Source organism: Danio rerio, chromosome 12 (genome assembly GCF_052040795.2).
Source record: "Danio rerio strain M-AB ecotype USA chromosome 12, GRCz13ab, whole genome shotgun sequence".
Classification (NCBI taxonomy): domain Eukaryota; kingdom Metazoa; phylum Chordata; class Actinopteri; order Cypriniformes; family Danionidae; genus Danio; species Danio rerio.
The window spans coordinates 31344649-31366738 of record NC_141032.1 but is presented as its reverse complement, the minus strand read 5'-3'; the positions used below and the strand labels follow the sequence as shown (position 1 = coordinate 31366738).

Genomic DNA, 22090 nt, shown 5'->3' with positions numbered 1-22090 from the left:
TCTCGCATATTTAGAAAAGAAACATTGAATCGCAATGGCATGTAATTAACACATAGCCACACGCACACATCAAATCTTTACAGGCTATTCATGCCACCACGTCTGTCATCTCTTTACGTTGTCACTTTGGTCATGAGGTTATTTCCTTGGAGGCATGAAAATGCAGTTTCACATGCTCGCCCACTTCTGGCAAATAAGAAAATGTTTGACATTGCATCATTATCATACATAGATTATGCCATAGCACTCTAGGGAATTATGCGGGTATCAAGTGCAGAAATGCATTAGCTTCTTCTAGCAGGTTGTCCAAGGCTGGATTCTGCAATTTCGGGGAAGCTCCAGTTCCAGCACCCACAGAACTGGCAGGTCTTCATAATAAACCCGCTTACTGCTGCTCTCCAACATATAGCTGCCAGCAGGCATGGAGATCTGATTGTAAGAGACTCTTTTGAAACTGATGGATGTCTCCTCTGCATTTTGTCTGGGCTTGAAATGTGTGCAGATCGCTGTACGTTTAGCTGTAGGCGACTGAAGTTTTGAGAAGGTAATTTAACCATCTTTTAAAAAAATCACAGAACTTATTTGTAGTTGAAAAGAGTTACGTCTAGCTGATCTATCTTCATCAGGCACCTGCAAGTCAGTCTTGCCAATGCTAATTGACTGCATATCCATGCACATCAGCATGTTGCCTGTCAGATCAAACATTACACAAGATGCATTCAAATAGGATCCTCCCACATGGCTTCCGAATAAAAACTGTTTCAGGGTTGCATGCCAAACGCTGTGCTGTTCCTGTCCAAAAAGTTCTCTGCTCGCTCATGCAAATACAAGCGTTGAAGGCTTCCTGCAACACTCCCACTCGAGACATTTAAATATGTCCTTTAGTGTAGCACCCCATTAGAACAGAGCAGAGAATCGTGAGCCCATGAGGGATAAAATCCATTATTCAACATAAAGTGTGACTTGAGACAAAAACTAGACTATACTAGAAGAGACATTAATTGTGTAAATTTACAGGGTGGCAAAATAAACAAAGCTGATTGCTTTGACATTCTCATACAGAACATTATTCGCAATCTTATCTATAACAGAGAATTCATGCAGAAAAATCAGGTCATGCAGACAAAAACATGAATGTTCTTCTAAAGCAAAGAAAGATTGGATACAGTCTCTATACAAAATGACAACCTAAATTCATGCTTTTTGTGCTAGTATCAGAGTTAGTTTATTGACTGAGTGACTGTTAGTTATAATCTTTTAGCTTTATCTACTTCAAACAATAAAATTTCAATATAATCACCGGCCACTTTATTAGGTGCACAGGTTTAAATGCTCATTAATGCAAATGAGCAGTTCCATGCAAATGTCAACCTCGTCATGAAAAAATTCAGTTTTCCTCATTAATGCAACAATGTTAAATAAAATAAGATCAATCATTTTTGTTCAATAGGGAGCCAGCTCTTATCCTTTTAATCAGAATTATTTCAGTAGTACACAGATTTTCTACAATGTTGTATACTCTAAACTTTTTTGGTCATAGCCTGTTTCTTTTCCTCAATTAAAATATAAAAGAAATGTTTACAGATTAATGTTTTTCTAATCCCATAACTCAGTTGTAAGTTGTTTTGGAAAATAACATTCATTAATTTTCCTTTGACATATTCCGTTTATTCTTCTAGGGGTCACAACAGCGGAATAAACCACCAGCTTATCCAGCATATGTTTTACACAGCGGATGCCCTTCCAGCCGCAACCCAGCACTGGGAATTTAGTTTATTCAATTCACCAATGTGAATTTCTGTTTAGAGTTTTTACTGCAAATGTCACATCCACAACGCTCAGATTGTTTAAGTATCTAAACAGCCAATCACATGGAATCAAACTCAATGCATTTAGGCATGTATACATGGTAAAGATGACCAGCTGAAGTTTAATACAAGCATCAGAATGGGGGAAAATGTGGTTTAAGTGGTGCGGATTGATAAAATCTGAATGATGAAATTGCAGATCTACTGGAATTGTAATGCACAATTATTTCTAAGGTTTGCAAATAATTAACCAGAAAAAGACTAAATAATCAATGAGCAGTATTTCCAGCCTGATCTCACGAGAAAACGTAAGTATTTTACGTTTTGCCAGTTTAGTGGCTAATTCGTACGAATTCGTACGAGTTCAGTCGTACGAAATGGTACGATTTTAAAAAGGAGGCGTGGCACCTAACCCCACCCCTAACCCCAACCGTCATTGGGGGATAAGCAAATCGTACTAAATTGTACGAATTAGATCGTACAAATTCATACGAATTAGCCACTAAATGAAAAAAGTTACGAATTGCCGTGAGATTGTGTTGGTATTTCTGTGAGTGAAAATAAGAGCATCTCTGAATGTTGAACCATGCAGATGAACTCCAGCAAAAGACCACACTCAATGTAAAAAATGCTGGGTTTCACCAGCCTGATATCACGAGAACACGTAAGTATTTTACGTTCTGTTAGTTTAGTGGCTAATTCATACGAATTCGTACTAGTTTAGTCGTATGAATCTGTATGATTTTAAAAAGAAGGCATGTCACCAAACCCCACCTCTAATCCCAACCATCTTCGGGGGATGAGCAAACAGTATTAAACTGTACGAATGTGATTGTACGAACTCATACAAATTAGCCACTAAATCAAAAAGTTACGAATTGCTGTGAGATAGCATTGGTTTTACACAATTCTTTCATGTTGTCCAAACACAAATGAATTAACTTAATTAGTTTTGACAAATTTAAGTGGGTTGAACATAAAAAGATTAAGTTGTAGGAATTTAAAATGGAGGCGTGGCACCAAACCCCACCCCTAAACCCAACCGTCATATAGGGATAAGCAAATCGTACTAAATTGTGCGAATGAGATTGTATGAATTCATACAAATTAGCCACTAAATTAAAAAGATGTGAATTGCTGTGAGATAGCGTTGTTTTCATTCTTTCAGTTTAGCCCTAAATTTTTTTTTCTTATTGTAACAACGTTTGGATCTATGGTCTTCATCAGGTTAAACAAGAAAACAGAACTCAAGAAATAGTTGAGCTCTACACATCACACCCGCAAACAATGATCACACCAATCAACCAACAAGCCAGTAAACAGTTGGTTTCATGTTGTCCCAACACGACTCAATTAAGTTAATTGATTTTGAAAAAAAATAAGTGGATTGAACATAAAACAATTTATAATTGTCCCCTAAAATTCTTAAGAATTGTGTTCTTTCTGCTCATTTTAAACAAGTAATTTGAACAAGCAGCAAAAAAAAAAATATATATATATATATATATATATATATATATATATATATATATATATATATATACATACATACATACATACATACATACATACATACATACATATATATATATGTGTGTGTGTGTGTGTGTATAATATAATATTTGGGTGGGAGAGTCAAATGTGATGTTATAGAGCAAAATGAGCTATATGTAAAATGAGCTGCAACAACACAATTCATGACGGATTTTTAGGACAACTTAATTGTTTTGTTTATTCATTCATTTTCTTTTCGGCTTAGTGCCTTTAATGGGGTCGCCACAGCGGAATGAACCGCCAACTTATCCAGCATATGTTTTACACAGCAGATGCTCTTTCAGCTGCAACCCATCTCTGGCAAACATCCACACACACTCATTCACACTCATACACTACGGACAATTTAGCCTACCCAATTCACCTGTACCACATGTCTTTGGACTTTGGAGCACCCGGAGGAAACCCAAGCGAACTCGGGGAGAACTTTGCAAACTTTACACAGAAACGCTTACTGGCCCAGCCGAGGCTCGAACCAGCGACCTTCTTGCTGTGAGGCGACAGCACTACCCAATGCGCCACCGTGTTGCCCTGTTTTATGTTCAATCCGTTTAAATTTGTAAAAGACTATAAGTCAACTAAATTCCTTCATGTTGTCTAAACACAAATCGGTCGTGTGGAACCCAGCATTTTTTACAGAGCAAAAAACAACTATTACAAGTTATGAAATTGTACTGGGGTGGCGCAGTGGCACAGTGGGAGCCCCGGCTGGGTCAGTTGGAATTTCTATGTGTAGTTTGCATGTTCTCCCCGTGTTGGTACGGGTTTCCCTCGGGTGCTCTGGTTTCCCCCACAAGTTCAAAGACATGCGCCATAGGTGAATTGGTTAAGATAAATTGTCCATAGTGTACGTGTGTGATTGAGAGTGTGTGGGTGTTTCCCAGTTATTGGTTGCAGCTGGAAGGGCATCTGCTGTGTAAAACATATGCTGGATTAGTTGGTGGTTCATTCCGCTGTGGTGACCCCTGATTAATAAAGGGAGTGGCCAAAAAGAAAATGAATGAATGAATGAACGATTGAATGAATGAATGAATGACTGAGTGAATGAATGAATGAATGAATGAATGAATGAATGAATGAATGAATGAATGAATGAATGAGTGAATGAATGAATGAATGAATGAAATCGTACTGGGTTTGCAATTTGGGTTTGAGCAATTTTTGATGTGCTATTTAAACTGCTGATCCAAGCAGTGAATGGACTGTACAAGTAAACATGTTTGTACAACCTAATGAAAACAGCGTAAAAAAAGTGTTAAAATATGCATGCATAAATAAAATAAAAATATCTTCCGTACTGCACTTTCTGGCGAGACTCAAGCTGTCAAGTGGATGCAAACTCAGCTGCAAATTTATAAATATGACTTAAAAGACATGTACAATGAATGTTTTATTCAAATGCCTCTTGCCACCGCTGCCTGATGTCAGACTACACACCGTGTTTTTGAGTTTTAATTGCCTGCAAGTAGTCCACTGGGACAGTTCCTCATTTTGTTTGATAAATCTTTAATTGTAGCATGCCATGCCTTCTGTTAAGGCAAACCTGGGCCTAATTATAACTAATTATAGCAAGTATGAATAATTGATTTAACATTTTATACAATTATATAAAACATGAAATTGCTCAAGCACTATTTTACTGTTGTTTCCGTGATTGCACTCGAATTGCACACATTTTGTAAATAATTGAATAACAAGCAAAAGGGCAAATGAAGTACTCGTATTAAAATGTCTAAAATATACAAATTGTAAGACTTGTTTAAGAGCTTAGGTAATATCCTGTGTCAATTTTCACATTTTTTTCTTATAAAATACAAAGTGTTTTGTTTCATTTATACCATTGACAATATTTTTTACAGTCTACTTTAGGAAGTGGGACAATAGATAGACAACAGTAAGCCAATAGAAAAACAGGTCAGCACTTTTGCTCCTTTCTTATTTAAAATGAGTGGAAAAACACAATTCTTAATTAATTAAATTTTGGGGGGGGGGGGGGGGGGGGGTCATGCAACACCTGTGGTTTTTAGTAGTTACCAAACAGCTTAATTCTGCATAATTAAGACTGTAGTTTGAGTAAACTAAGTAAACATCATTCCCCAAAGTACAGATTTTAGGTGAGTTAACATAACATAATTGACCTAAGTAAATGTGACTCAATATGGCCAAAAATTACTTTAACGACATTAATAAATAATACCTAATATAAAGTTGAGATGACCTACAGTTTTTTACAATTGCTATGCTGCAAATTTCAGAGCCCTGATGTCAATTTTCAAAACTCTATACACAAAACTCTAAACAGTCACTTTCAATCAATAACAATCATTTAATATTGTTGTTTAAAACATATGATACAGGTTTCAGTATGGTTTATACGTAAGTGTAGAGAGAATGTGTGTGTTCATATACAGCCATATATGGACACCTATATAAAATATAGGTCTTATATATGTAGGTAAAATATATAACAGTAGGTAATATATTTATGTAATGTATATGCACAAATTTGTAATCATAATGTTTGAAAAAATTGTAATTTTTGCAATATTTTGACATGTATGATATATATATATATATATATATATATATATATATATATATATATATATATATATATATATATATATATATATATATATATATATATATATTGTATATATTTCTATATATGAGATTTCTTTTTAGGGAACTGTGTTTCCATCAGGCTGGTTTAGGTTCTCACAGTGGTTTTTTAGTTACTCAAGAATCATGAAAAGAACCTTCTGTCAAGGTGAATCCAGGCCTTATATTGATCTGCTGTGATGCTGTGATTGGACTTTCTTGCATACAGTAATATCAAGTTTGAAAACTTTGTATGCAAAAGTGGTACTTGGAAAATAGAAACCATGTATATAAAATAAGGATGAATAAAAATGAAATCCATTGGTAATGTAGTCCAGTTGGATCATCTTCTGTGGAAACGGATGTCATTTGAGCTATCCTGAAACTTTCATCATCTAAAAATGTAATATTGTTCATCATGTTTCATGCATCAAGAGTAATGCAACAGTTATTTACTATTTTGAGCGCTTGTATCAGTTGATAATTACATCATGTTAATTAAATGAATACAGTTATTTTAAATGTAATGTTTGAGTTACATTTTGATATGGGATCAATTTGATGTTAAATTGTGCTATATAAAAAAGAGGGTTTTAGTTCAGTGAACAAAGCATCTTTGACTTGAGTGTATTGTATCCAAGCATTTGAAAAAATGAGTTAAGAGTTTTGCAAAAATGTGCATCTTTGCCAATGGTTGTAAATTTTGTGTCTAGAGTTTTGAAAATGCATATCAGGGTTCTGAAATTTGTGGCAAAACAATTGTAAAAATAAAAACGTAACTGATCTAAGTAAATGTAACTCAGTATAACTAAGAATTACTTTTTCTACATTAGTAAATAATACTTGATTAAGAGTTAAGATGACTTCATTGACATCTAAGTAAATGGGACGTAATATGGCTTAGTGTATAGCTCGATCACCTCACAGGAAAAAGGTCGCTGGTTCAAGCCCCGGCTGGATCAGTTGACATTTCTGTGTTAAATCTACATGGTCTTACTGTGTTCATGTAGGTTTCCTCCGGGTGCTCCGGTTTCCCCCACAGTCAAAAGACATGTGCTATAGGTGAATTGAATAAGATAAATTGGACGTAGTGTATGTGTTTGAATGCAAGAGTGTATGAGTGTTTCCAGTGTTAGGTTGTGGCTGGAAGAGCATCCACTGAGTAAAAAATATGCCGGATAAGTTGGCAGTTTATTCCGCTGTGGCGACCCCTAATAAGGGACTAAGCATAAAAGAAAATGAATGAATGAATGAGAGAATGCATGAATGAATGAATGAATGAATGAATGAATGAATGAATGAATGAATGAATGAATGAATGAATGAATAAGGTTAAGATGTTAAGAAGTAAATGTGACTCAGTATAAGTAAGAATGACTTTTTCTACATTAGTAAATAGTACTTAATGCGATAAAGTTACAATTACTTCATTGAATTAAGGCAGCGAGACATTACATTACTTTTTACAGGGTAATCGGTTTATGTTCGAGCCACTTTAATTTTTAATTTTTAAAAATGATGAACTTTAGCTTAATCGATTTGTGTTGGGACAACATGAAGGAATCGTGTGGAACCCAGCATTTTTTTCACATGGATGGAGGGTGTGAAAAATGGGATTACAGTAATAGTGAAAAGAAACCAAGGCAACAACCGCATGAATTATTAACCATCCCTGGTTGAGACCTGTCAAGAAAAGAGTGAAAGTGAGGAAGGAGAGAAATGGTGTTTAAAACTCAGCCCAGGCTGCAAACATTCTCAATCAACACCTACTGTACAGCACACTGTGACCAGGACATTGTAAGCTCACAGGAGACTTGAAAGTAATCTGTCAGGCACTTTGCAATCTAGTGCCGCCCACTCTCGTCCTGGCAGCTTCTTGAGGAAAGCTTGGAGTCCGCACCATACACTCTGTGCATTCTCTTGACAAAATGTCAGTGGCATTCCTGTTGTTGTCTGTCTGCTTGTACCACACAGGGCAGTTTCCTTCATTGTGGGGGACAGGAGTTCCTGAATGTTCAAATTTTGGAGCTCGAAGCCTGTGGCTAAGAGGAGAGACTGTGTAGAGTGGGAGCACCATATGGTAAAGCCTCGAGCCCAGTTCTGACATGTATGGGGCAAAAAAAAAAAAACATAACTTACATAAGAATATGACAGAGCAAGAGCCCTCGCATGGGCCTCTGAGTAATGTGAATCAGGAGAGGCCAGGAGGTTTCAGGACATTTTGGGGCTGGCATTGCTGTCAACTGGAAGTTGAACTGCCCGGAGTATTGAACTGCATGCCACCCACTGCTGGATGACAGCATGAACCAGCCCTGCCTCATACTCTGGCCTGATCCCTCAGGGGATGAGCTTATGAAGTGATTTATATACAAAGCTACACTGGCTCCACAAATACTTCAGAACGACAGCAAACACACTCCAAAGGAAACTGATGTGATACGTTGTCAGGATCGATGATTGAAAATGTTTCTCCTCATTCTGTCATTTAACAGGGAGGAACGCTGTCTAAAAAAGCAGGCGGAGATGTGCATAGCTCAGCATAAAAGCGGCTCACGGGAAAGCTCAATGACAGGTGACAGCAATTACTATCTAAAAAGCGTACAACTGGGGTGTCCTCCTACTCTTCCTAACAACAAAATGCTTTCAGAATGATCAAAAAACTCCACTAAGTACAATTTAAACAAGCAACGGCAATGTTTTAAAACTGTTTTATAAAACTAAAACCATCCAAATCAACACGGCTATATATAGATATATCTGATGGATCGGTCCAACTGGTTTAACAGAGAGATGTGTGGGATTGAAACTATTTCTTCTGCTCATATGACCACAGGTGGAAAGGCTGAAATAATCACAGGCAGTGCTCTCCTAAGATGCCCTATTCATTCAAACAGCGAGAGCAGAGCTTGCCAGTGGTCATGTCAAAGAGAAACAATCTGAGTTATTTCACACCAAATCACATTGAAACGGTCATACTTTTTGTGCCATGAGGGCCGAGCAATAGCAAGCCCAAATACACTGCAATATTCTGAAATAATTGTACTCATATTTTCAAGTGAAAGCGCTCTCTGTTTGATCAAGGTTTTTTAAGAAATACTGAACTGTGATGTGGGATGACATGGTGGCTCAGTGGTTAGCACTGTCGCCTCACAGCAAGAAGGTCGCTGGTTCTGGCTGTTCTAGTTGACATTTCTGTGTAGAGTTTGCCTGTTCTCTTTATGTTGGCATGGGTTTGCTCCAGTGTCGGCCAACAAAGAAGTCCAAAGACGTGCTATGGGTGAATTGGATAACCTACAGTAAATTGGCCGCAATGCATGAGTTCATGTAAGAGTGTATGGGTGTTTCACAGTACTGGGTTGTGGCTGAACGGGCATCTGCTGTGTAAAACATATGCTGGAATAGTTGGCGGTTCATTCAACTGTGGCGAAAACCGGGAACTAAGCCAAAGGAAAATTAAATAAAATTAAATTAAATGAACTGTGATGTCAGCCTTTTCCTCACAAACACTGATTAAACCATTGGTCAGGTTTAAATTCCTTTTAATTCTTATTCATGTTTTGAGCACTGTCTACAAAATTAATGACTATATACACAGTTTCACTAATTAAAATTCTTTTTGATAACTTTTTGTCATTACAGTGTCTATAGTTGGCATTTTTTCAGTTGAATGGTTTAGGAGATTGAATAAGAATGATTTGGTAACCCAAATTGGCCAACAAACCTCAACGCGTTCTATTAATGTTGCCTATTAGAGGAAACACAATGATAAGAAGCATCTGTAATTTGGGCCCCTGAGTGGGAGCGAGATACTTTGTCTGACGTTATGAGTTTGGGAATGGCTCTTCGGGACTGAATCTGAAGCATCAGTCAAAAGTCAAAGTCAAAGTCAGCTTTATTGTCAATTCAGCAACATGTACAGGACATATAGAGAATCGAAATTACCTTACTCACAGATGTGCCTAACATATAATGTTAATATAAAAAGTAGAGTTTAAAGAAAAAGAAAATTTACAATATATACAATGATACATAAAATGTGGTCTAAAAAATACACATAAAATGTAGTATGTATGTGTATTAAGGGCATATAGCAAATGAGTGCAAACCAGAGTGGTGCAGATAAAGAACAGTATAGTGCAAAAAGGCTTGTAAGCATGAAGCTGTCTTTCAGTCTGTTGGTCCTGGTCTGGAGACTTCTCAGTCTCCTTCCTGATGGCAGCAGACTGAAGAAGCTGTGCATTGGGTGGGTGGGATCTGATGTTATGCAGAGGGCTTTTCGGGTGAGACGGGTGCTATAAATGTCCTGGAGGGAGAGGAGATCTGTCTAATATCAATCGATGGTGAAACGTCATGCTGTGATCCATAATGGCATCCCATGGAAGTTATGAAAGTTTTACCAGAACCAAACATAGTCTGCTTCTGATTGGCTCAAGTAACTCACAGGCATGCAGGGAGTATAGCAAGGTGATGTAAAGCAGTGGTTCACAGCTATGTTTCTGGAGGACCACCTACACTGCATGTTTTGGATGTCTCTTTTCCTTTGTGTCACACCCATTACAGGTCTTTCAGTCTCTGCTGATGATCTGAATCAAGTGTGTTTGGATAAGGAGACATGGAGAATGTGCAGAGCTGGTGGTCCTGGAATGTGGTTGAGAAACACTCATGTCTCATTGGGTTAAAGTGGTATCCTGAGGTAAACCCTTTAAAGGCATGGAAACGTAAATACAATATACTGACAGGTTTCAAATATTTTACTTGACCTCACCAGTTTCACAAGTTTGTAGATAGTTTAATGAGATTTAAAGGAAATTAATATTCATAATAAATTAATAATCAATCATTTTTGAAGGACTGTTTAGCAAAGCCTTCATTGGATCAAACAATTAGATTAGTGGTCACCAAACCTGTTCCTGGAGAGCCGGTGTCCTGCAGATTTTAGCTCCAACCTTAATCAGACACACCTGAACAAGCTAATCAAGGTCTTACTAGGTATACTTGAAAGTTCCAGGCAGGTGCGTTGAGGCAAGTTGAAGCTAAACCCTGCAACAACACCGGCCCTCCAGGACCGAGATTGGTGACCCGTGAATTAGATGATAAGCTAAGTGTATTTGATAGGTTATACTTTCAATTTAACATTTGCAATGTGTTTTAAATTAATGTTTTGCCTGAGTTTTTGTTGCATTTATACAATTTTGACCACCAGGTATCCCTAGTATGGGGTATTTTAAACACTTCTAAACAGTAAATCATTTTGCAAACCAATTGCCTCAATTGTTTTGAAGCTTTGAATCCAAACCTTTCTGAGTTTATTTTACTGTTGAACACAAATAAATAATTTTGAAGAATGTTGGAAATTGATATCTATTGACTACCATAGCAAGAAAAAACATACTATGGAAGTCAATGGCTACTGCTTTCCAACATTTTTCAGAATATCTTCTTTTGTTTTTACCAGAAAGGGAAAATCTTTTTTTGGATGGACTATACCTTTAAGAGTATGAAAATATTCAGAACATATGTCATATCAATAGATTAAGCTTTAGTCTGGCTCATTAATTTTGTAAATCCTAGGTTGAGTTTAGCTGGTTTCTGGGCTTTAAATTATAAAGTTATCACACTCAGTTCAGTGGTTTCTACAGAGCTAACGGGCCCTAATTCATTGTAAGCTGTTTAGTCAGCATTGTCCGCCTCACACTTCCTATGTGATAACCTGAGTTTAATGCTAAAGGGCAACGATTGCTTTCACAACCTATTATGGTGTAGTGGTGCATTTCTTGATGATGATTTCACAGCACATTGCATTTTCTTCTGAGAGAGATGAAGTTTACATCAGCCACAGGGTGAGATTTATCCAGTCTCATATCTACTGTATCATCACTTTTCACACCTCTTATTGCTGCCGACATCCCAATGGCCCCAAGAGCAGAGGTTTGGAAGAGCTGAAGTGTGTAATTTTTTTTTCAATCTTAAAATATTTTCAACTATCTCAGCTTAATACGCAGAGACAGCTATAAGTAAGCCATTTGTAAGTAGTTTTCTCCCAAAGCACTGTGTAAACAATGTGTCTCTCTCTGTGGCTTTATCACATGTGATTCATAATTTTTGTGAAGCACCCCTACCAACTCAACCTGGCGACATTATTCCAACCAATGGGAGTGGTCTGAATCTTGAAACCTGAGAGGAACCTGTTTGGAGCACTCATTGAAGCTAATAACAATAAACATTTTTATATCTACTGTATTATTTTTGTGAATAGCTCTGCTGAACCCCTGCTGAGGGTTTTTAGCAATTTCCAGGTTGGTTTCCATCCATTTTTAGCTTAAAAACAGATAAAACCAGCTTGACCAGCCTGGTTAAAGCTGGATATGGTTGGTTTTGTCTGGACTCTCGGTCTAAAGCTGGTTTTAGACTCCAAACGGGAGTCACACCACCCCCTCCCCCTTATTACCAGGCTGGTCGACCAGCTAAAACCAGCCAACCTGCCTAGTCTGGTTTCAGCTGTGTTTTCAGCAGGGAGGAGGCATTCTGATTAATTCTTAACAAACAAATGTCGCTACATGTATAAATTCAATCCTACCTTCGTTATTTGTAACGACGAAAGCAGGTGGACTAGCTTTCTCGCACGCAAGGTTTGGCAGCATGAGCATCGGTACTTTGTGCCGGTTGTTGATAAGGGATACAGCTGCGGCGGAGGTTAACGATAATTTATTAAATTACCCATGAATTGTATTTTATTACCGTTTACTCTTACCCCAGCCCTAAACCCAAACATTATAGGAATGTATGAACGGCAATTATGCCAGAAATTATTTAAATAATTTATTAAATTACCAACTAGATTGTATTTTATTAACGTCTTAACCCACTCCATCCCTAAACCTACCCCTCACAGTATTGAAAAAAATATTAGTTTTAGCTGAACAGTGTCACAAAAAGTATGCTATGTTGACGTGAAAACCCGCTGCTGTATCCCATCTACACTTGTGCTTTGTGCCGTTCTCAAACGAAATTCAGCATAAAGTGCAGACGATAGTAGGCTATTCATGCCCTTTCATCTGTCTTGTAAGTTTATACACAATATATTATTCTCATTTTGTTTTATTTCTCATAAATAAATGATTAAATGTGGTCTATTTCTCAATTTGCAAACTATTGCAAAAAATTTTGTCATCAATGGTTTACCATAGACAACAAATGGCTCAGACTGATCCAGCAAAACCCAATATGTGATGAAAAAGGAAATAAAATTGTGATAAAATTAACAATTACATTTAACGAAATTCATATAAAATATATTTAAAATAATTTATATAGTAGGACTGTATTGTATTTATTTTATAACATGTATACAGGGAACTAATGTAATTAAATGTATATTAAATAAGTTAACTTTAACTCAAATATTTACTTAATAAATCCAGAAAACTATAAGAAATTACCTCTTTCATTATGAAAATAACAACTGGTCAGAATAACAAATGTTTTCATCTGTTGTGATTGAATATCAAGGTTATTAAGTAAATATAGCTGTTGTAAAAATTTATATTATATTTACAAATATGTGTTAATAGCATGTGTTATCAATGTGTCATCAATGTCTTACCCCTTCAGTGTTCATTGAGAATTGTGGACCAGCCCTTAAGATAATAGTCTCCTCATGTCGAAGAGCATCAGTGCAATATAGCCTGCATGCGCTGGCACCCCTTCAAGCCTCTTCATTTAATTTCAAACAGATTTATGCATCTGCTCTGTATTTTTATACAGAGGGAGTCTCACTGAACATCTCTGTTATATCAGCTTGGCAAATCATGAATTCAGGCATCCGCTAAGGCTTTTAGCAGTATTTTAATGAGTGAATTAGTGTAATCAGATTAGTTGGTAATCATTTAAAAAAAAAACAGACACTTTGAATGGTTTGTGAAGCCAGTTTAGCTTTGATAGATGAAAAACATTTTTATGGACACCTAATATAATGAATGAGCATGATAAATGAGTTGTTCTGGATATACTGTCTGCAAAAAATCTTACACAATCACACTGTTGGAGAGTGAAATGAAGGATACTCACCTTATTCTTATTCCAGACCTTAAAACATGTTTCCTTTGGGAACACCTTGCTAAAATTAAAACTACGACTACTATTTACCATATTATAAGTGGTAAACTCATATGAAACAGAATAAAAATAAGAAAAATTACTGATGTTGTGTTACAGATGAAAAACCTTATCAAAGTGCTACTGATGTAATGTCACTCCCTCAACACCAGAGGTCATTATCACTGTACTATTGATATTTGGAATCACGTGATAGGTTTAACTTACTTAATTACAAGGTATTTGTATACATTTTTAGTATAGTTTCCTGTATACTTTTTCTCTTAGTTTAAGTCTTTATTGTATCTTCAGGCCGTTTTTTTTTTCTCTTATAATCCCAGTGGAGAACTTCAGACTTGTTCTCTAGATAAAGCTAATGGGTTTAGATTGGATCGATGCATAGACTTCTACTCCAACCTCATAAAGTGATTCCTCATGCTGTCTGTTCCTTCCATCAAGGGGTTTTATCTCACATTCTTCCAGAGTACAGAAGAAGATGTCTTAAGAGTCTGGATAATCCTCTTGCCATGTGACCGGGCCTGTTTAAGTGACAGTTCAGGAAACAGGATTATGATCCACTCAAGACTAAGATCCATCAAATCAAACCTATCTGCTCTAAGTGGATAGAAATCACTTTTTGTGAAAACACCTAGAGCAGGGAAAGAAAAAATTGTGTCAGGTAAGCTCATTATTTGCTACCAAATATGCTACAAATGAAAGTGTCCCCTGGCGAAGGTGAAACCAGGTGTTTTCATTTTTCTGGTCATGTAGCAAATCTGCCTTTAAAAGGCTGTACACAAACACAAGCAGGTCTCATTACACTAAACAGACTACAGGCTATTAAAAAAAGATTATGTGAATGTGTGTGAAAGAAAGTGAGACTGTGCATTTTTTTTGCATCCTGCAAAGCTAAGCAGTAGGGTTTCATCGATACCTGAATGGAGTTTGTTTAGGCTAAAGTCTTTTTATCAGTTGCAGTTATTTATTTTTCTATGTTTGCATGTATTCAGTGTTGTAAAGTAACAAATTACAACTACCCAAACTATTGTAATTAAGTAGTTTTTCTCAAGAATTGTAATTTACAAAGTCGTTTTAAAAAATGTGTACTTTTTGTACTTTTAAATTTTTAGTGCTGTATCTGTACTTTTACTCTACTATTTTTTTCCTTCAACCTGCAGTCACTACTTTATTGTTTCTTGTCTATGGGGATTAGGCATGGGCCGGTATAAGATTCTGACAGTATGATAACCTTGGATAAAAATATCATAGTTTCAAAGTATCACAGTATTGGGATTGCTGCTCTAAAATATATTCTGTTTAAATGTCTGAGTAAAAAACAAAAAATTTCCCCTTTGAAAACAATATATTTTATTTTTTGAAAGATTTAAAATATTTTGTAACACAAAACATGTCAGGCTAATAATAAAAATGAATCATTGACTTCTGCTTTCTTTAAATTGTAAATTTCTTTATAATTTAAAATGGCATCTTTGGATATTTTTTTTCTGCTGGAGATACTGTTGTCCTAAAAAACAAAATAAAAAAGTGAATAAAGTATCTTACACTTACCTTAGGAGCAGTATTATAGAAACTTTTGAGGGTTTTAATAGCTTGACTTTTCCAAACCGTGGTATACCTTAATAACGGTTATCGTCCCATGCCTAATGGGGATTGGCTAAAGTAGACAAATCAGTCTTGTTATTCCCATTTAATCAAAACGCTCATAGAAAGTAAATGGCAGCATTCTGTACAACATAAATACATGGGCACTTTATAAATGCATCAAACCGTTTGGAGGTATTAAAAATGTCCAAGAAGATGTCTAAAATCTTTACACACAATGACCCAGAGACTGTTTAGACTGCACGTCACTGATGAGAAGATGGCGGATGTTTACTTTATGATGGCTGAATCCCAAAATGCTCTAAAGAATGTTATGTTTACACATCCCTGCACAAATTGCATGTAAACGCGTCAGCTTTTCACAACGTAATACTCAATACTCACTACTCTTGAGTTCTTTTAAAAGGGCTACTTTTTACTCATACTTTGAGTCATATTTACAACAGATACTTTAACTCTACTTACGCTACATTTTTTTTTGGGCAAGTAATTGTACTTTTACATGATTTTTTTGAGTATGATGTAATAGATTAGATTATTCTGTGTTGTAATTTGTTAGGCTACAAGTTTGATCACTGGTTCTGGCCTCTAAAATGAACAAAGCATCTTAACCTATAGCTGACTGGATAGATTCTCATTTTATGCCTATCTATTTAAACCTTGGAGATGGTTGTGTGTGAAAACTTCAGCAGATCAGCAGTTCCTTAAAGAAATCAAAAAAGCCCATGGCAGATCCCAACGGGCACCTTGATGTTAAAATGACATCAACTGACTTGTCATAACTCGATAAGAGGACAGACAATTTGATGAAGTTTTGACATCAAGGTAGTTTACATGCATTGTTGGTATAACAAAAAAAAAACAGTGTAAATGTGTAATTTGGAATTAAAACTTTCTGGTAAAAAAAATCTTATATTATAACACCATTTGTGCCATTATATTGGTGGTCAAAGGGGCACCAATGTGTGGATGTCAAATGGACATAATGGTTTTGTCATTAAATTCATTTGCATTTGCGTTGTGTTTTATATATATATATATATATATATATATATATATATATATATATATATATATATATATATATATATATATATATAAATACATATATATATTTGACCTTGGGGCGATTTGGAGGCTCCGTGGTTAGCACTTACACCACAAGATGGTTGCTGGTTTGAGTCCTTGCTGGGTCTGTTGGCATTTCTGTCCGAAGTTTGCATGTTCTCATCATGTGGATTTCCTCCACAGTATAGACATGTGCTATAGGTGAATTGGATTAGCTAAATTGGCCGTAGCTTCAATTTTTTCTATTTAAGTCCTGATTATCCTTGGTGAAATCTTTTCTAATAAAAGCGGTTTTAGCTGCATTTTTCAGGGGCATGGCATTAGCTAACCTTACGTTTTATACAATGTAGCTTTTCCAGTAGTTACTATTTTCCAGCAAGAAAAGGAGTAGATTGGCAACAGTTACATGCCATTTAGTGGACCTGCAATGGTCAGAAGCAGCTTAACCAAGACCGAAAACAAATCTCATGGTTATTTACCATTTAAGTTATTAAATAAATTAGTAAATAACCTTAAAAGTTATTTAGTAATTTATTGGTTACTGTTATTTCGTGAATAATAATTTACAAATGACAGCCGTTAAAATAAAATTTATAATTAGAAATTTGAAAACTATGTGTAATAAAACATCAAGCTTTGACATTATAATTGTATCATACTGTTTTGAGTTCCAAATATTTAATTAAAATTAATTTAGCTTACAATTATTCACATTAGTGGTTAGCACTGTCACCTTACAGAAAGAAGGTCACTGGTTCAAGTCCCGGCTGGGCCAGTTGACACTTCTGTGTGGAGTTTGCATGTTCTCCCCGTGTTCGCGTGGGTATCCTCCAGGTGGTCTAGTTTCCCCCACAGTCACAAAGACATACTCTATAAATGAATTAGATTAACTAAATTGGCCGTGAATGCGAGAGTCTATAGGTCTTTCCAGTACTAGGTTGCAGCTGGAAGGGCATCCTCTGTGTAAAACTTATGCTGGAATAGTTGGTGGTTCATTCCGCTGTGGTGACCCCTGATAGATAAGGGACTAAGCTGAAGGAAAATAATTGAATAAATGTCTTTGTTGGAAAAAATGGCTTCAATGTAACTTGCCACTTTCTGGAACTTGTACTTGTAGTAGTTAGAAATTAGCTTAGCTACTTTTCCTGATGAGTAGCTTGTACACATTTTCCGAGTAGCTTCCCCAACGGTGAATAAAAGTGGGATACTACAGCATAAAGCATAAATTCTGAGAGCAATTTGTAATCATTCTGCACAACTGAGCATATAATTGTCCTAAAATGGCTGGTTAGCCTATGTGACTCTACCTGTCTTGTTGTTCTTAATGATCATTCACTTGAAAAAACCTCAACAACCAAATCCTGTCAATCACTTTATTTCTGTTTTATTGTGTCAGCAATATCATAGTTTTATATTATTATGAAACATCTCATTGTGTAGCGATGCAGTGGCGCAGTAGGTAGTGCTGACACCTCACAGCCAGAAGGTGGCTGGGTCGCTGGTTCGAACCTCGGCTAAGTTGGCGTTTCTGTGTGGAGTTTGCATGTTCTCCCTTTCCTCTGGGTGCTCTGGTTTCCCCCACAATCCAAAGACATGCGGTACAGGTTAATTGGGTTGGCCAAATTGTCCGTAGTGTGTGTGTGGATGTTTCCCAGAGATGGGTTGCGGCTGGAAGGCCATCCACTGTGTAAAAAACATGCTGGATAAGTTGGTGGTTCATTCCATTGTGGCGACCCTGGATTAATAAAGGGACTAAGCTGACAAGAAAATGAATGAATGATTCCATTGTGTCATGCTACTTACATATTTTGCATGTTGAAAAAACTACTAAACATTAGTCCCTTGAGGAGAGACACAACTGTATTTATGTTGACATGCTGTAATTTGAATCAGTCAGTAATTTGGTTTACTTAACCTGCATGAAAGCATTCAATTACTAATGATTCTGTGACTGCTAGAATAACTGTACACGAATCTTAAAAGGCAGTTTTGAAGTTTGGATGAACCATGCGGGACACATTTGGTGATCTGCATCATGTGACCCAGCAGCACATTGGCTTATGAAGGAGCTGAGCGCAGATAAAGCAGCAGCACAGAGTGAGAGGCCGTTCTGTCCCTGAGGGCTCAGGATTTTGACTCGAAGCCATGAATCGCTCTATGTGTCGCCCCCGCCTCCCACCCCTGTTCTCCATTTTCACTTTCATACAAAATACACAGACAGGACGCGCTGAGAAATCTGAGTTTAAAGGCCCACACTACATAGGATATACTCTTGCTTTGATTTAGTGGTATGGTTTGGATGTGCACATTTTAATGGGTATTTCCTGCTTGACAGCATGCGCTAGTATGTTTTACTACATTTACTGAAGCACTTTTCTTTGTCCTTTGTGTGACTAGATGCTCTGCGTATTTTGTAGAACTAACGTTTTTAAAGGAATTGTATACTCAGAAATTTGAATTTGCTGTTAATTTATTAAATCGCAGGTGTTTTTGGTATTTAGTTTTTTGGCACATGGTTTTTGGTATTTCATGCTAGGCAATGGCTACAGGCACTTTCTGAGTCAAAAAACATGTAGCCATACAGGTAATTCAAAATCAATACCCAGTGTGTCCTGTTGATTCATTGAGGTCTTATGAAGCAAAATAATCAGTCTTTGCAAGAACATTATTGTTATGTACAACAATATAACCATTCTGAAATCTGGAACATGAGCTTCTTGCATAATGATATGGGTGGCTGCAAACTGACACGTGAACTGACACTTTCTTTTCAACCATTGTTGTAATTTCAGCTAAATTGTACTTTTCCTGGAACCTATAAAAATCTAAATTGAAAACATTGACTTTGCACAGATTGCCCATGTTGGATTTTTATATAAACACACTCAGGACTGTTTGCCAAGACTGTGGATGAAAAGAAATGATGAGCATGTTTACATGCACACTGACAACTCACAAAAATCACCTTTTGTAATATCTTGTTGTCTCGGTTAAAGGGCACCTATAACGAATCAACTTTTGTAAGCTGTTTAGACAGAACTGTGTGTAGCTATAGTGTGCCCACTGTCGTATTGAAGTGATAGAAATTCAATTGTGTCCTAATTTACATGCTATCCATCCTAAATAGTATTTAAAAATAGAATTAGTATGTCCCTAATTGTAGTATGTTGAAAAGAGTATGCCAAAGGTTCCCGGATTGTTTTATTATCTCTGGTAAAAGTTTTAATCACTGGCATTGCCCACAATACATTTCGTGTTGGACGTGAATTCAATTAGAACTACAAAGTGTAAATAGACTACAGATATTAAATAGATAAACGTGCGAGAGTAGAGAGGCTTCAGTAAAGATGTTTTAATGACTGTTGATTAATATCTAACCTACTACAAAATATTTAAATCGGGTTTTCTGTGTTTTATTCCATCTGCAACAACAATGCTGAACTTATATAAACACGTGTTTGGACAGTAATGTCTGAATGCAAAATTATTTAGAGACCTGAGGAGATTTCTCTGCATGAAAGACTCGTGAATGGCAGATTAACCTGCTGCTGCTTCTCCAATAATAACATCCATCCAATAATGTAGGAAATTAAATATGAAAGAAATGTGGATGACGTGTGGATGATTGACAGCGCTCATAATAAAGCAACACACTCTCAAGTTTATATTTTTCCATCCAAAAAGTATGCAAATTAGGACGCAGCAAACATTTCTCTTCTTTAGTAGTTTAAAATGTTTTTAAAACAGAGCATGTTCGTAATAAAGAGTGAAAAATCGCTATGTAATTCCTAACTGCTACAATCACCACAGGTGCATTGTGTCTGTAAAAGCTAATCTGTGTTATTGTGTACTGCAAACAGCATTTGTGTGTAAGACTCATCATTTCAGAAAGGCTTGAATAGACTCCACCACCAATACATCAAATAAACTTAAGTGGGATTTTTGACTAATGAGCTGTATTTAAACTTCATCTGTGTCTGTCTCTATCACTGACGGCTGTTTATCTGCTTTAACGAGAAGCAGACATGCACATGGGAGTGGTGGGCAGGGCGAAGCAGCTCACTTGCATTTAAAGCCACAGGCTACAAAAACAGCTACACTGTATTCAGACAACAAAATGGGCAGATTCTGGAGGCTGATGTTGTTATCTGATGGCTATTTTAAGCTGAAACTTTACACAAACATTCTGAAGACACCAAAGGCTTATCTTACATCTTGTAAAATGGGAAAATATGTGCCCTTTAACATATACACATCAATTACTGCATATCTAACTTTATTTAATTTGTTATCTTGGTTGTCGTATTAAATAAATTGTTAAAAAAAAAAAAAGTATTACAACATCTTAGTAGGAACCTAAAAATAATTAATGCATTTAGATGAATCGTCTGCTTATTAAGCAAAATCAGGTTAAGAGCTTGCAATGCACTCAGTGCTGTCAATAATGTTTGGATATTTTCACAGAATGATCATTTTGCTTCTTACAGTTTTTTTGGATTGCTTAAGCACGATTTTCAAAACAGGGCCCGTGTTTTCAAAACAGTACACACAATTAGCACAACCACACACCCAATTAGCAAAACATTACAGATCCTTTGCATAATTAAACACTCCTATAAAAACTATAGACTTCTGTTTAAAAACCACACTTTTTTACCATGAGAAACACACATTTTCACATTTACTATACACTGTTTGCACGAGTTACACACTGCTGTGATAAACCTAAAACACTTTTAGCACTTCTACTTCCCTATGATTAGAGTAGGCTACCATCAACAAAGTACAAATATAAAGTCAATTCACCAAACACTACTCAAGAACAATGTTGCACCTTGAAGGAGCTCATTTATTCCTCAAGATGTCCAACATGTTGGCATGAAGATTCAAAGTACTGTAACATGTCACTTTACGTATTGAACTGTAAGTTAGACATTGTCTCTTCGCCTAGCTGGATCTGGCATGAGAATTATCAATTGCAATGTAGTCCTTAGCAAGACACCTTGGAAAGAAGTGTCTTGAATGTAGAATCATGTATTGCTGCTACCTCCATCTGGTCACAGGCCTCCTCTGTGGCTTGGATGAGGGGTACCTCAGCTTGGAGATGAAGATCATATACTTTCCACCACTATGCCGAGAAAAACTCTTCTATAGGGTTGAGGAATGGAGAGTATGGTGAAAGATATAGGATGGTAAAATGTGGATGTTGCTAAAACCAGTTCTGAACCAGAGCAGAACGGTGGAAAGACACATTGTCCCAGACAACAATGTACTGGGTATGACCAATTTGATTTGCTGCTGTTATGTTGTGCAATTGGTCCAAGAATGTAAGTATATGTGCT

General features: G+C 36.4%; 1 protein-coding gene across 2 annotated transcripts in view; it reads left to right on the top strand.

Annotated features, from left to right (window-relative positions):
- The first annotated feature begins 14244 nt into the window (after window positions 1–14244).
- The window catches only part of cd37 (CD37 molecule), a 69535-nt gene continuing 61689 nt past the window's right edge, over window positions 14245–22090 (top strand). The window contains exons 1-2 of one of the 2 annotated variants that reach the window (XM_087274457.1): window positions 14245–14296; window positions 14517–14736. The gene's annotated coding sequence lies outside the window, so the exon portion shown is untranslated. The other variant, XM_087274460.1, reaches the window with a different exon arrangement.